The sequence below is a fragment of the Crinia signifera genome, chromosome 7 (assembly GCF_055691185.1).
Source record: "Crinia signifera chromosome 7, ASM5569118v1, whole genome shotgun sequence".
Taxonomy (NCBI): Eukaryota; Metazoa; Chordata; class Amphibia; order Anura; family Myobatrachidae; genus Crinia; species Crinia signifera.
Genome location: NC_139223.1, coordinates 48,111,287 through 48,128,478, shown reverse-complemented (window position 1 = coordinate 48,128,478; position 17,192 = coordinate 48,111,287). Strand labels below are relative to the sequence as shown.

The 17,192-nt window shown below is 45.6% G+C and overlaps 1 protein-coding gene across 2 annotated transcripts in view; it reads left to right on the top strand.

The window, feature by feature from the left end:
• Positions 1-17,192, top strand: part of IFT140 (intraflagellar transport 140) — a 138,457-nt gene that overhangs the window by 25,962 nt on the left and 95,303 nt on the right. The gene's annotated exons all lie outside the window — the stretch shown is intronic.

The following is a 17,192-nucleotide window of genomic DNA, read 5'->3' as shown; positions in this document are numbered from 1 at the left end:
GGCACATAGGTGTGGGGGCTGCAGGCAGGGGTTCCCAGCTACAAGTTTCTGGGACAATGGGGGTGAGTGTTGCAGGTCTCGGGCCGCGGGGTACCTGTGGCAGCAGGGAGGGGGGGGCATTGCCTGGGTCCGTTTGTCACAGCCTGTCAACAGTACATCGACACTAGTAGCCAGTTTGATTTTTTCCAACAAGTTGGAATGACCATTTGCCCGTCTTTGGACTTTTTTCATCGTGTGGGAGCAAACGGCTGATTAGCATTTGCTCACACACACACTAGACAGATTATCATTCCAACCAGCCAAATAGTTGGCTGATTGGAACAATATCATCCTGGTTTATTAGACTGTTAGTCCTGTGGGGTTGTAAACTTACCTGCAGCAATTCACCCGGTATCAGCTTGGGACAGCCCATGTTATACCTGCAACCTTAAGGGTGACTTTGGGTTGCATTTGTCAATCAATATTTGCGGCTAAATCCCCGAAAACACCCCAAATGTATCAGGAGGGACCGCAGCAGATATCTCTGATTCCTGCTGCAATACCTCCTGTACTGCCGCCGGCTGCCTCCCCCATAGGTTTCTATCGGGCAGCAGCGTATTGCATCCCTGGGCTACCACCATTCTGAGATGGCGGTAGCCCATTGTAGCCTGTGGGCTACATACCGCACTGCTGCTGGGGCAATGTGATCAGCAGGGTCGGCAGGGCAGTCTTCGCTAGCCATGCATGCTCAGAACCTTTCGGAGCCCTGTCCCTGCGAGCGGGGGATGATACAATGTGATCCTGGGCAGTAATATTCTGCCCGGATTGCATTGTAAACCCTTTATCATTTAAACCCCTTTCTCTAGAGAAAATATTATTCAAGATTCCTCATTTACCTGGATGTGTAGGGATACTAACTAGAACCTGAAACTCGCTACTACCAGAAAAGTACACTGACTGTGCACATAATAACTTAAGGTACCGTTAACCTAGTATTAAATTGCAATATATATATAATCAAACTGCATATTCACATAAAGACTACTGTACGCATCTAACTCTGCATTGTGTTTTATATGGTATCATTTATCATATTGTGATCACATGATGACATTTTTGTGCACGGTGTTTTAAGTATTTCATGCCATTCTTTGCATTACCTTCTCTATATCGCTTAACCTTTGTTATTGATCCTTTTATCGAACGATATTCCACATTGAATCATTGACTTTGTTGCTGCTGTGCACTGATGATGTCATATACTGCCTATTGTTTTGCATAGTGTTATGCTATTCATGCCGTATTACCTTGTTTGACCAAAGTTAATCAAAGTTGCCTGAATATGAATATCCAGTATAATAAAATCCAAAATCGCCATCTATACGTGTGGTGATCCCTTAAATGTGTGCTTGTGAGTTTTGTTTCTTGGGGTTACTTGTCCTTCTGACCATCTAGTTCAGGTGATGGGAGTAGCGTCCATCCAGGTCGACAGAGACGAGAAGACTCCGTGTCTCAAGGTATTGCTACATCGTTGCCTGGTGTTTCTTTGCACTGTGCATGAATCCTAATGATTACCACTTGGAGCTGCATTTTTGTGTATGTTTCTGGAATATACGAGAGATTATGTGCTTCTGGGACATAATCCACTATCAAATTTTCTCCCTTATGGGCATTTTACTTCCACATTGCCTTTTATTCTACCTTTTACCAAGGCCTATACCAAGGGCAGATAACCCCACTCAAGCACTCATTAGACATGTTCTGAATGCAGACAGTGATGCCATTGCTGCTAATTGGAAAATTGTAGACGCCCTCCTCCTCTGTATTACACAACTGTATCTGGCATAACTGGTGGTGCCGCGTGAGAATGATATAGTGCATACACACTGACCGATATCGTTAAGAGACATAAAAGGTTATTAATGAGACTAGGTAATTTAGGGTTAGGAGATAACATTTGTAATTGGATTAAAATCTGGTTGCACAATCTGGGACAAAGGGTGGTGGTAAATCGCATACATTCCATCTGGGGTAAGGTCCAAAGTGGAGTCCCGCAAGGTTTGTTTAATATATTCATTAATGATATAGGAAGTGACATAGTGAGTCAAATTTGGGGGTCACAATAGATTTAAAAAAAGTGCAGCAGCAAAAGCAAACACTGGCATGCATTAAAAGGGGAATGGATTCAAGGGATGCCAATGTGATAGTGCCTCTTTACAAGGCATTGGTGAAACCATACTGTGTACAGTTCTGGGCACCGCACCGCAAAAAGGACATAAATGAATTGGGACAGGTACAGAGAAGGGCGACCAAGCTAGTACAAGGAACTAGAACACAAGGATAGGTTAACCAGGCTGAATATGTTTTCACTGGAGAAACGGAGGTTGAGAGGTGATATGAGAGGTGATATGATTAGTATGTTCAAATACAGGATTGGGAATCATATGGAACTGGGAGATGATTTGTTCACTAACAGGCCTATACTTAGGGCACGCGAGCATGTACTGAGAGTTGAGGAAAAGAAATTCCATATTGAATTAAGAAGAGGATTCTTCACCATTAGAGCAGTAACATTCTGGAACTCATTGCCGGTGGGGGTTAATGAATGTAAATCAAAACTGGATGCATTTTTGGCCACTAAGGGAATCCTATAGATATATAAATACAATATAGATATATTCAAGTCATTAGTTACAAGTCAAATAGGTTGAACTCGATGGACTAAAGTCTTTTTTCAGCCTTAATTACTATGTTACATCCCCCATCCCCAGCTCTGTACAAGCAGTCGCTGATGATATTGATTTGCAGCATATATCTTTAATGATATATCACCCAGAATGTACCCAGCTTTAAGCTTCATAAAAATGAAAAAAGGTGATGTTGCCTATAACAACCCATTCATTAAAAGAAAAAAAAGGAATATTTTCTTATGCTTCTATTTATGTTACATGATCCTCACATCTAGGGAACTTATTTGCTGCTTTATTTGGTTAGTACTGTAGTTCTAATGCAATTGCATTGTGCACTGTTATGTATGAAGGAGCTGTGCCTTCAGACTTATCTCAGCCAGGTATGACAAGGGGAGGCAGGTGGATAAGTGGGGGTTTTAAAGAATAAAATAACCATTAGGTACGTAGTCCTGATTCTGTTGCAAATGACTGTGTATACACCAGAGCCGCAGTGTACATATATTGCAAATTAACAGGCTGTTGTCATCTCATTAGTGAAGACACCACCTGCGGGTTTTGCATATATTCACAAAGCTGCTGCACACAAAGACTCGTCAGCAGTGACATTTCTGTCCACCTTTAAATCAAGCCCTGAGTAATAGTGCTCTAAGGGGATTCTCTGTTCTGACGATGCCAATGGTATACATCGATGGTTGGGATATCAGCAAGAAACTTCATGTTTAAAATTCCAGACTCACTGATCCTGATCATATTTTGATCAGCAAAATTAGAATTTCCAACATGCCGGATTTCCCTGATCCAATGACGCAGGCATTGGCATTACAGTGATTTTCCCCAACAACCAACTGATGTGCAGCGTAAGCCCAGTATTGGTCGCCAGCGATATCAAACATACAAAGAAAAGCTCAGCGCTAAAGGTGCCCATACACTAGTAAGATTTATCTTCAGATCTGGCTGGTTGGAAAAAAAACATGGTTATGGATGAGTGACAGTTTGTCAGTTTTCCAGCATTTCCAAGCAAATGGTCAACTGTCATTTGCTCTCATCCATAACCATGTTTTTGTTCCAACCAGACAGATCTGCAGATAAATCTGCGTGTGTATGGCCACCTTTAGATGAGATCACTTCATAATTGAAACCGTTATTGTACGAATATAACAATTTATTAACCAATTGAGTGGCAACGTTGCTGGGAGAGAGCCTCAAAATATCCATTAAAAATGCCAGTGTTACTCACAGCGATTGTTCTTATATACATCAAGGTAGGAGTAACAGCGTAGAAAGAAAAGGGGGAAGGGAAGATGTCCCCAATACTCTACAGATATATTGCCCCTCTGAAATAGGGATACAAGCCTCTGGTCTTTGCTGTCTCCTGATATTGACCCTTATTCTGGTTCACTCTCAGAGAAAAATTCCTTCTCAAATGGACAAAACCATGTGCACTGCAGGTGGGGCAGATGTAAAATGTGCAGAGAGAATTAGATTTGGGTGAGTTATTTTGTTTCTGTGCAGGGTAAATACTGACTGCTTTATTTCTACACTGCAATATAGATCTCACTTTGAAGAAAAACCCCACCCAAATCTAATTCTCTCTGCACAAGTTACATCTGCCCCGCCTGCAGTGCACATGGTTTTGTCCATTTGAGAAGGAATTTGCCTCTGAGAGTGAACCAGAATAAGGCCCTTCATACATAAACAGGGCCCAACATGCCGCCAAGCCTTGTAGTTAAGAGATTAAACACTGAGGCCTAGTGTTTGACACTTACATATAGCCTTTAATACTTTTGGGTACACATTACCTATTAACAGGTACTAAAGGCCAGTGTTGTGTATACCGGTAGCACCACATAAAATTGCTGCAGCTGTGTAACAAGAGCCCCGGTCACCATTAATCTTGGTTGCCAGCCACTGCAGGGTGACAAAGTGACAGCATAATTGCAGGGGAAGAGACAGACAATTTCGGCTCCAGTAATGAGGACAGATTATGTTATTATCTCAGGCTGACTCATCCTGCACATCACCTGCACAAATATCTAGCCATCACGGTTTCCCTGACCTTTCCACTCCTCCCTCCTCTCGGTTTATTTCTTCCTCCATTGTCTCCATCTCTGCTTCTATCTAGCTGCTGGAGCTAGTGTTGTGTATTCATTACACCCCAAGGTCCTTCTCTCGGCTATAGAATTCCGCTACAAAGAACATGATGTGATGAAGATGCCATGGGCCATATTTGCTAAATGCTGCCAGAACGCTATGTTCTAGATTCCAAATCAATTAGAGAATACATGTATCCACTTCTCTGCTGGTGACGTCACTGTGTGCTATTGTGCTGTGTGAAAGGTTTGACCTTGGAGGAGCTGACTGTAGCTATTCCCCACCAACTTTATTATAATGCTTTAAATACTAATGCGGGACCGAGTTTATAATCTGTGGACAAAAGAAAGAAACAGCGCTTCATCCAAGGTCATGTGGACCTGAAAACAGAGCAGCCTACAGAGGGTCCCTTTGTCTCATTGTCTTCCACAGCAGCTAGTAAGATCTGACTTAAGGTGCCCATACACGGTAAGATTGCCGGATGCAATGAGATGGGCACTCCCACGCAGATCCCATCGCACAGCTCAAAAAGTATGTGCTGCACATACTTTATGAACTAGATCGCATTGCATGCAAATTGCATGCAAATCACATGCGATGTGATCTAGTCCAAAACGCATACAATGATTGTACCCTGTATGGGCAACTTTAGAATCAGCACAATTGGTTTGTCGTATGCCATATTAGGGTGGAAAACCACAAATCCTGTTTACAAATCTAGGAACTCACTTCCCTGCACAGTTCGAGAGAACCCCCCCCCCCCCACTCTACAATCCTTCAAAAACAGACTCAAGACTTTCCTGTTTACTCAAGCATTTCTGTAAAATAGTTTATGAAAATCTTTTCTGTGTCTGTACTTCATTTTTCCTGTCCTGTATTACATTCATTCTATCTGTTAGGTGCCTTGTGTCCTATTGGAAAAAGAGTGCTATATAAATAAAATTATTATTATCATCTTTTTCTTTTGACAATAATATACCATCGTCTGCATCTCAAGCATGTAATTAATCCTGCATTTTTTTTTTATTGCTGCCCATATGCCTTTTGATTGACAGGAAGCCGGTGTTTGTAGGTAGTAACTGGAAGTTTGCTGGGAGTGTCAGTGAAAACGCAGATGTTCCCGAACATTTTCAGGGAGGGTGTGTGATGTTAGCTCGGGCCCAGAACAGACTGCTTCTATCGCAGCCACCGAGTAAGTCCTGACATACAGTGGAAAAATGATTTGATGGTGAGCAACTTGCAGGTTGTTTTGCAGCCAATCGGCAATCCAGATAATACTCGCAAGCCGTGCTAAGTACAGTAATTCACAGGCTTGCATGGGGCAGGCTTTCACTCTGGCTCAGCTGCGTAAACCTGATTGCAGGGCTCTGCAATTTAACAGAGCAGCAATCAGGTCTGAATAACCCCAATTTAGTCTCTCACGATGAGAAGAACTTGGAGGAGAGTATGGAGAGCTGCCTCTCAGAAATCTGCAGAAAGAACAGTAAGAAGGTGTGTAAATAGGAAGTGGGACATTAGGATAAAGACAATTAAAATAGGAATTTTACTAGAAATCAATAAACTTAATGTTATATGTGGTCATATCTGATAGATACAGCTGTTTGGTGGTTGATTCAAGTAAAGAAATCAGACCATATGCTTGTCACATATACTATACTGTACATACCTCCTGTCCTGACTGGGTAGATGGCTATGGAGCTACAGGGATGGGGACACCTGAACGAAATGTACTGTACCTACCTCCTGTCCTGACTGGGTAGATGGGTATGGAGCTACAGGGATGGGGACACCTGAACTACATGTACTGTACATACCTTCTGTCCTGACTGGGTAGATGGCTATGGAGCTACAGGGATGGGGAGACCATGTACTGTACATACCTCCTGCCCTAACTGGGTAGATGGCTATGGAGCTTCAGTGATGGGAAGACTATGTACTGTACATACCTCCTGCCCTAACTGGGTAGATGGGTATGGAGCTACAGGAATAGGGACACCTGAACTACATGTACTGTATATACCTCCTGTCCTAACTGGGTAGATGGGTATGGAGCTACAGGGTTGGGGACACCTGAACGACATGTACTGTACATACCTCCTGCCCTAACTGGGTAGATGGCTATTGAGCTTCAGTGATGGGGAGACTATGTACTGTACATACCTCCTGCCCTAACTGGGTAGATGGGTATGGAGCTACAGGAATAGGGACACCTGAACGACATGTATTGTATATACCTCCTGTCCTAACTGGGTAGATGGGTATGGAGCTACAGGGATGGGGACACCTGAACGACATGTACTGTACATACCTCCTGCCCTAACTGGGTAGATGGGTATGGAGCTACAGGGATGGGGAGACCATGTACTGTACATACCTCCTGCCCTAACTGGGTAGATGGCTATGGAGCTACAGGGATGGGGACACCTGAACGACATGTACTGTACATACCTCCTGTCCTGACTGGGTAGATGGGTATGGAGCTACAGGGATGGGGACACCTGAACTACATGTACTGTACATACCTTCTGTCCTGACTGGGTAGATGGCTATGGAGCTACAGGGATGGGGACACCTGAACGACATGTACTGTACATACCTCCTGTCCTGACTGGGTAGATGGGTATGGAGCTACAGGGATGGGGAGACCATGTACTGTACATACTGTACCTCCTGCCCTAACTGGGTAGATGGCTATGGAGCTTCAGTGATGGGGAGACTATGTACTGTACATACCTCCTGCCCTAACTGGGTAGATGGGTATGGAGCTACAGGAATAGGGACACCTGAACGACATGTACTGTATATACCTCCTGTCCTAACTGGGTAGATGGGTATGGAGCTACAGGGATGGGGACACCTGAACGACATGTACTGTACATACCTCCTGCCCTAACTGGGTAGATGGGTATGGAGCTACAGGGATGGGGAGACCATGTACTGTACATACCTCCTGCCCTAACTGGGTAGATGGCTATGGAGCTACAGGGATGGGGACACCTGAACGACATGTACTGTACATACCTCCTGTCCTGACTGGGTAGATGGGTATGGAGCTACAGGGATGGGGACACCTGAACTACATGTACTGTACATACCTTCTGTCCTGACTGGGTAGATGGCTATGGAGCTACAGGGATGGGGACACCTGAACGACATGTACTGTACATACCTCCTGTCCTGACTGGGTAGATGGGTATGGAGCTACAGGGATGGGGAGACCATGTACTGTACATACCTCCTGCCCTAACTGGGTAGATGGCTATGGAGCTTCAGTGATGGGGAGACTATGTACTGTACATACCTCCTGCCCTAACTGGGTAGATGGGTATGGAGCTACAGGAATAGGGACACCTGAACTACATGTACTGTATATACCTCCTGTCCTAACTGGGTAGATGGCTATGGAGCTACAGGGATGGGGACACCTGAACGACATGTACTGTATATACCTCCTGTCCTAACTGGGTAGATGGGTATGGAGCTACAGGGATGGGGACACCTGAACGACATGTACTGTACATACCTCCTGCCCTAACTGGGGAGATGGGTATGGAGCTACAGGGATGGGGAGACCATGTACTGTACATACCTCCTGCCCTAACTGGGTAGATGGCTATGGAGCTACAGGGATGGGGACACCTGAACGATATGTACTGTACATACCTCCTGTCCTAACTGGGTAGATGGGTATGGAGCTACAGGGATGGGGAGACCTGAACGACATGTACTGTACCTACCTCCTGCCCTAACTGTGTACATGGGTATGGAGCTACAGGGATGGGGACACCTGAACGACATGTACTGTACCTACCTCCTGCCCTAACTGTGTACATGGGTATGGAGCTACAGGGATGGGGACAGCTGAATGACATGTACTGTACATACCTCCTGTCCTAACTGGGTAGATGGCTATGGAGCTACAGGGATGGGGACACCTGAACGAAATGTACTGTACCTACCTCCTGCCCTAACTGGGTAATTGGGTATGGAGCTACAGTCATCGGGACACCTGAACAACATGTCCTGTACCTACCTCCTGCCCTAACTGTGTACATGGGTATGGAGCTACAGGGATGGGGACAGCTGAATGACATGTACTGTACCTACCTCCTGCCCTAACTGTGTAGATGGGTTTGGAGCTACAGGGATGGGGACAGCTGAACTACATGTACTGTACATACCTCCTGCCCTAACTGGGTAATTGGGTATGGAGCTACAGGGATGGGGACACCTGAACGACATGTACTGTACATACCTCCTGCCCTAACTTGGTAGATGGGTATGGAGCTACAGGGATGGGGACACCTGAACGACATGTACTGTACCTACCTCCTGCACTAACTGGGTAATTGGATATGAAGCTACAGGGATGGGGACACCTGAACTACATGTACTGTACATACCTCCTGTCCTAACTGGGTAGATGGGTGTGGAGCTACAGGGATGGGGACAGCTGAACGACATGTACTGTACATACCTCCTGCCCTAACTGTGTACATGGGTATGGAGCTACAAGGATGGGGACAGCTGAACTACATGTACTGTACCTACGTCCTGCCCTAACTGTGTACATGGGTATGGAGCTACAGGGATGGAGACAGCTGAATGACATGTACTGTACATACCTCCTGCCCTAACTGGGTAATTGGGTATAGAGCTACAGTCATGGGGACACCTGAACGACATGTACTGTTCCTACCTCCTGCCCTAATTGTGTAGATGGGTATGGAGCTACAGGGATGGGGACAGCTTAACGACATGTACTGTACATACCTCCTGCCCTAACTGGGTAATTGGGTATGGAGCTACAGGGATGGGGACACCTGAATGACATGTACTGTATCTACCTCCTGCACTAACTGGGTAGATGGGTATGGAGCTACAGGGATGGGGACACCTGAACGACATATATTGTACCTACCTCCTGCACTAACTGGGTAATTGGGTATGGAGCTACAGCGATGGGGACACCTGAACTACATGTACTGTACATACTGTCTGTCCTAACTGGGTAGATGGGTATGGAGCTACAGGGATGGGGACACCTGAACTACATGTACTGTACATACCGTCTGTCCTAACTGGGTAGATGGGTATGGAGCTACAGGGATGGGGACACCTGAACAACATGCACTGTACCTACCTCCTGCACTAACTGGGCAATTGGGTATGGAGCTACAGGGATGAGGACAGCTGAATGACATGTACTGTACATACCTCCTGCCCTAACTGGGTAATTGGGTATAGAGCTACAGTCATGCGGACACCTGAACGACATGTACTGTTCCTACCTCCTGCCCTAACTGGGTAGATGGGTATGGAGCTACAGGGATGGGGACAGCTGAACTACATGTACTGTACATACCTCCTGCCCTAACTGGGTAGATGGGTATGGAGCTACAGGGATGGGGACACCTGAACGACATGTACTGTACCTACCTCCTGCCCTAATTGTGTAGATGGATATGGAGCTACAGGGATGGGGACAGCTTAACGACATGTACTGTACATACCTCCTGCCCTAACTGGGTAATTGGGTATGGAGCTACAGGGATGGGGACACCTGAATGACATGTACTGTATCTACCTCCTGCACTAACTGGGTAGATGGGTATGGAGCTACAGGGATGGGGACACCTGAACGACATGCACTGTACATACCTCCTGCCCTAACTGGGTAATTGGGTATGGAGCTACAGCGATGGGGACACCTGAACTACATGTACTGTACATACTGTCTGTCCTAACTGGGTAGATGGGTATGGAGCTACAGGGATGGGGACAGCTGAACAACATGTCCTGTACCTACCTCCTGCACTAACTGGGCAATTGGATTTGGAGCTACAGGGATGGGGACACCTGAACAACATGCAGTGTACCTACCTCCTGCCCTAACTGGGTAGATGGGTATGGAGCTACAGGGATGGGGACAGCTGAACGACATGTACTGTACCTACCTCCTGCCCTAACTGGGTAATTGGGTATAGAGCTACAGTCATGGGGACAGCTGAACGACATGTACTGTACCTACCTCCTGCCCTAACTGGGTAGATGGGTATGGAGCTACAGGGATGGGGACACCTGAACGACATGTACTGTACCTACCTCCTGCCCTAATTGTGTAGATGGGTATGGAGCTACAGGGATGGGGACAGCTGAACGACATGTACTGTACATACCTCCTGCCCTAACTGGGTAATTGGGTATGGAGCTACAGGGATAGGGACACCTGAATGACATGTACTGTATCTACCTCCTGCACTAACTGGGTAGATGGCTATGGAGCTACAGGGATGGGGAGACCATGCACTGTACATACCTCCTGCCCTAACTGGGTAGATGGGTATGGAGCTACAGGGATGGGGACACCTGAATGACATGTACTGTATCTACCTCCTGCACTAACTGGGTAGATGGGTATGGAGCTACAGGGATGGGGACACCTGAACGACATGCACTGTACATACCTCCTGCCCTAACTGGGTAATTGGGTATGGAGCTACAGCGATGGGGACACCTGAACTACATGTACTGTACATACTGTCTGTCCTAACTGGGTAGATGGGTATGGAGCTACAGGGATGGGGACAGCTGAACAACATGTCCTGTACCTACCTCCTGCACTAACTGGGCAATTGGATTTGGAGCTACAGGGATGGGGACACCTGAACAACATGCAGTGTACCTACCTCCTGCCCTAACTGGGTAGATGGGTATGGAGCTACAGGGATGGGGACAGCTGAACGACATGTACTGTACCTACCTCCTGCCCTAACTGGGTAATTGGGTATAGAGCTACAGTCATGGGGACAGCTGAACGACATGTACTGTACCTACCTCCTGCCCTAACTGGGTAGATGGGTATGGAGCTACAGGGATGGGGACACCTGAACGACATGTACTGTACCTACCTCCTGCCCTAATTGTGTAGATGGGTATGGAGCTACAGGGATGGGGACAGCTGAACGACATGTACTGTACATACCTCCTGCCCTAACTGGGTAATTGGGTATGGAGCTACAGGGATAGGGACACCTGAATGACATGTACTGTATCTACCTCCTGCACTAACTGGGTAGATGGCTATGGAGCTACAGGGATGGGGAGACCATGCACTGTACATACCTCCTGCCCTAACTGGGTAATTGGGTATAGAGCTACAGTCATGGGGACAGCTGAACGACATGTACTGTACCTACCTCCTGCCCTAACTGGGTAGATGGGTATGGAGCTACAGGGATGGGGACACCTGAACGACATGTACTGTACCTACCTCCTGCCCTAATTGTGTAGATGGGTATGGAGCTACAGGGATGGGGACAGCTGAACGACATGTACTGTACATACCTCCTGCCCTAACTGGGTAATTGGGTATGGAGCTACAGGGATAGGGACACCTGAATGACATGTACTGTACCTACCTCCTGCCCTAACTGTGTACATGGGTATGGAGCTACAAGGATGGGGACAGCTGAACGACATGTACTGTACCTACCTCCTGCCCTAATTGTGTAGATGGGTATGGAGCTACAGGGATGGGGGCAGCTGAACGACATGTACTGTACATACCTCCTGCCCTAACTGGGTAATTGGGTATGGAGCTACAGGGATAGGGACACCTGAATGACATGTACTGTATCTACCTCCTGCACTAACTGGGTAGATGGCTATGGAGCTACAGCAGTGGTTCCCAAACTGTGTGCCGTGGCTCCCTGGGGTGCCTCGGGACACATGCAGGGGTGCCGCGGCTTGGTGGTCTAGGACCAACTCAAATTATTAATGGTTAATTATTTATGAGCAAAACCAGTGCTGGTAGCTGTCAATCATAGAATGTGTACCAACAGAAGCAAATCCTGCCCTTTACCACATAACTGCCACTAAGAATCGCATATAAACCCAATCTAAATAAAAAAAAATTGACCTAGGGGTGCCGTGATAAAAAGTCTGATTCTCTAGGGTGCCGTGAATCAAAAAAGATTGGGAACCCCTGAGCTACAGGGATGGGGAGACCATGCACTGTACATACCTCCTGCCCTAACTGGGTAGATGGGTATGGAGCTACAGGGATGGGGACACCTGAATGACATGTACTGTATCTACCTCCTGCCCTAACTGGGTAGATGGGTATGGAGCTACAGGGATGGGGACACCTGAACGACATGCACTGTACATACCTCCTGCCCTAACTGGGTAATTGGGTATGGAGCTACAGCGATGGGGACACCTGAACTACATGTACTGTACATACTGTCTGTCCTAACTGGGTAGATGGGTATGGAGCTACAGGGATGGGGACAGCTGAACAACATGTCCTGTACCTACCTCCTGCACTAACTGGGCAATTGGATTTGGAGCTACAGGGATGGGGACACCTGAACAACATGCAGTTTACCTACCTCCTGCCCTAACTGGGTAGATGGGTATGGAGCTACAGGGATGGGGACAGCTGAACGACATGTACTGTACCTACCTCCTGCCCTAACTGGGTAATTGGGTATAGAGCTACAGTCATGGGGACAGCTGAACGACATGTACTGTACCTACCTCCTGCCCTAACTGGGTAGATGGGTATGGAGCTACAGGGATGGGGACACCTGAACGACATGTACTGTACCTACCTCCTGCCCTAATTGTGTAGATGGGTATGGAGCTACAGGGATGGGGACAGCTGAACGACATGTACTGTACATACCTCCTGCCCTAACTGGGTAATTGGGTATGGAGCTACAGGGATGGGGACAGCTGAATGACATGTACTGTATCTACCTCCTGCACTAACTGGGTAGATGGCTATGGAGCTACAGGGATGGGGAGACCATGTACTGTACATACCTCCTGCCCTAACTGGGTAGATGGTTATGGAGCTACAGGGATGGGGAGACCATGCACTGTACATACCTCCTGCCCTAACTGGGTAGATGGGTATGGAGCTACAGGGATGAGGACACCTGAACGACATGTACTGTACCTACCTCCTGCCCTAACTGGGTAGATAGATACTGGGTAGAACTCGGCTACCATCAAATGATTTCTCTCCCCTTCAGCCACATGCCAGGGGATGTGTTCTCCTCCACATCCAGCAGGGCGGTGCAGAATTGAGTATATGCAGCCTAGCGAACAGGTCTGAATTAGGCCCCATAAGCACTGCTCTAGCATTTGTCTTTTAAGGGCTCATTCACACCAATCAGCTGTTACTGCGCTTTTCATGGGCTAACACTTAAATAGGATAAGTGGTTTATTGGGGCTCATTCCCGCAACGCGTTTCACCGCCTTTCAATACTATGCTAACATTTAAGATTGTCAGAATTTCACTTTAATTACTGGTATTAATTTATCATATAAACATTTTATCAACCTATATGCTATGTGTTATCTATCGCGTGTATAACAATCTCATAATAGTGTGTAATGGTAAAACCCAGTTGCGGCTGGAGTCTATGGTCTGCAGCGCACTCAACACTGTACATGGGGGGACCGGTTAGCACATAAACATACATGCAATGTATTTTTGTGCTGGCTGCCTGTCCTCTGTGATCAGCAGTGCTGTGTAATTGAAGCAACACAAGAAACTCAGGCGCTATTTATTTAAATGGTGACAATAATTAGTTCTGTTTTGAAAATGCCTTTGGAGACATATTAAAATATATTTTTGAACTAAAAAAAAAATAACCAACCAATCCGCTAATGGATTGTGAAGCAGGGTTACCATTAGTAGTAAGACGCTTCAATCCTAATATTCCATAAATAGAAATTATTTTATTGAGGTATGAGCTCAGATCAAAATGATATAGCACAATATATAAAACACATATACACAATTAAATAGAGGTGGATCCAACACACAACAGAATGCTATAAATTAAATGATAAAAAAGGTACTGTTTGGATTCTTTCTTTGTTGTATTGTGGTTGATACGCTATTCCTTCTTTTGTACTAATATAGTTACTGTCATTGTGATTCAGTTGTGTACTAATGGTTTTCACTGAGTAAACCTATCAATAAAAATTATTGTTAACATTTTTTATAAAAGATAAAAAAGGTAAAAAGACAAGAGTATCAATATATACGATGCATCAAAAAAGAACTAAAGAAGTAATTAAAAAATACATTTTAAATCCACTTTATTGGAAGCCAATCCACATTGAAAATGTGGGGAAAGGTTAATTTAGGAAATAAAAGTGCGTGGATATATCATGACAATTACCTCTCCAAATTTAAGATGCTGCTTAGCATTAGTAACTGTGTGGGCAACTTGGGGGTTTAGAGACCGTGGTTCTCTATTTTAAAGAGAGGGGCATCCACACATACAGTTGAGTCGTGTATAACAGATTAAGGGGGTTATTCTAATTTCATCAGTCCCCCATGTTTTGCGTCTACGCATGCGCAGGTGCATTTTTGCACATGTGCAGATGCAGGGTGAGAGCAGGCACGGCGAACTACATGTTCACCCAGGCTTAGAACAAGTGAAGCCAAAGTGTGCTGTGCGCTCACTCCTGTGCTGGCAAAATGAATAAACCATGTGAGAAAGAATGCACCAATGACACGCGTCTTGTTTTATGTGCGCAATACATGCTTTTATACCAAACAGCCAGATTGCACCCGGGATTCTGTACCCGGCTCCACCCCAGGTGCGACCCAGTATGTAGCCCTTTCACACTGCCGTCTGCACTTGGCATAATGCCAGACAGGTGATGTTATGGATGTGGGTCCGGAGCAGGCGTTTGGAGATTAGATCATTATTGTTCTCGATATGGTCAGCTCTGAAGCCCAGGAGCTGTATCTGCCGCTGGTAGTCATTGACCAAACCTTGGCTCCAATGTTCCTCGTTTTAGCCTATAGGCTGTGAATGTGTGGCAATTGCAACTGATTTTGTGATGGCTTCATTCCTGGGCAGCAGCTTCACGCTAAAATTAACAGCTCCGAAGCCTAGAAAATCACAATTGCAATTAAGTACAAACATGAATTAGGCCCAATGTTTGTTCATTGCAAAACATTTATACTTTTGATTGTACTGTTTTGCTAATTTGCTTCCCTTTTACTAGGCAAACGCTTCCTTTTACTACTATATGCATCAAAGTATAAACCTCTGCATGGGCAGCAGTAGCAACAGTGCCACCTGCAGGCACTATGAACCACTACAAGACAAATCTTTAGATTACTGTGAAGCCCATTCATTATCGAATTGCGAGTAGGACCGATCACAGTACATCTGCATCTTCAGATGTGGATGATGATAAATCGGTCCCTGTATTAGATAAATATGGATAACTATTATTTAGCTCTAAGATAACTTTCAACACTTTGCAGAGAATAATCTTTCACATTGGCCCCAGTTACCTGACTTACTGTTCTCTACCGCACCAACTGCTACTGTCACAAACACAAGTTGAACATACAAATAGAAGACAAGAGATAGATGGTTAGCTAGATAGATAGATAGATAGATAGATAGATAGATAGATAGATAGATAGATAGATAGAAATGAGACATGAGGGGGAGAAATTTACTAAGATGTGAAATACACTTCACAGGTCATGTTGCTATGGCCAACCAATCAGAAGCTACTTCTTATGCCTTTTTCACCCTCTAGAAGATAGTAGACAGGATCTGATTGGTTGCCCATAGCAACATCACATGTGAAGTGTATTTCACATCTTAGTAAATTTCCCCCTAGATGCTGCTGGCGGTGTTGCCTGGGTTTATTTTGTAATGTGCAATAATGTGTAACTGTGCAATGTCTGTCTGGTCCGGGATGTATGTCAGGCTAGGCCGCACTTAATAGCTTCTTCACTGGGATTGTGGTAACTTCACTCCGGAACTTCGGAGATTACAGTAGCTAAAATGGGAAAGTGACGGAACCCCAATAGTCATAGTAACAGTCAAGCGAAAAACAAATGGCAGCGTTCTAGATCAGCAGGATGTGATCCGTGGTTGTTGTGAATAATTCAGAACAGTAATTCGGAACCAGAGATGCCAACACCGCCTTTAGCTGAACATTATAATCTGATCATAATACTTTTACAGGATGCAAAGCCTCCTTTAGACGGTAGTAGAGAACAATCGGCACCTCTTGGGATTCCCAATTACCTGACTGAGCAATGCTGCATGAACTGTAAAAGTACCTGTGAGCCGTATGGATCTCGGGAGAGGTCTCCTGTCATATACCATTATTTCAGGACTGTGTTATCTGCATCCACAATACAGTGAGCAGCCTCTAGGGCCCAAAACCGTACATCCTGCTCTGTGACTTAATTCCAATACACAATGGGGGTGATTCTGGTTGACCTGCAAATCTGCGAAATTTGCAGCTTTGCGGGTCCTCTAAACGCTGTCCGGCACCCGCACTAACACACGTCCCCCCCTCACATACTGATTTCCCCAACACAAATTAATATTTAGCATAGACATCAATTTGCAGCTTGCGTGCTGG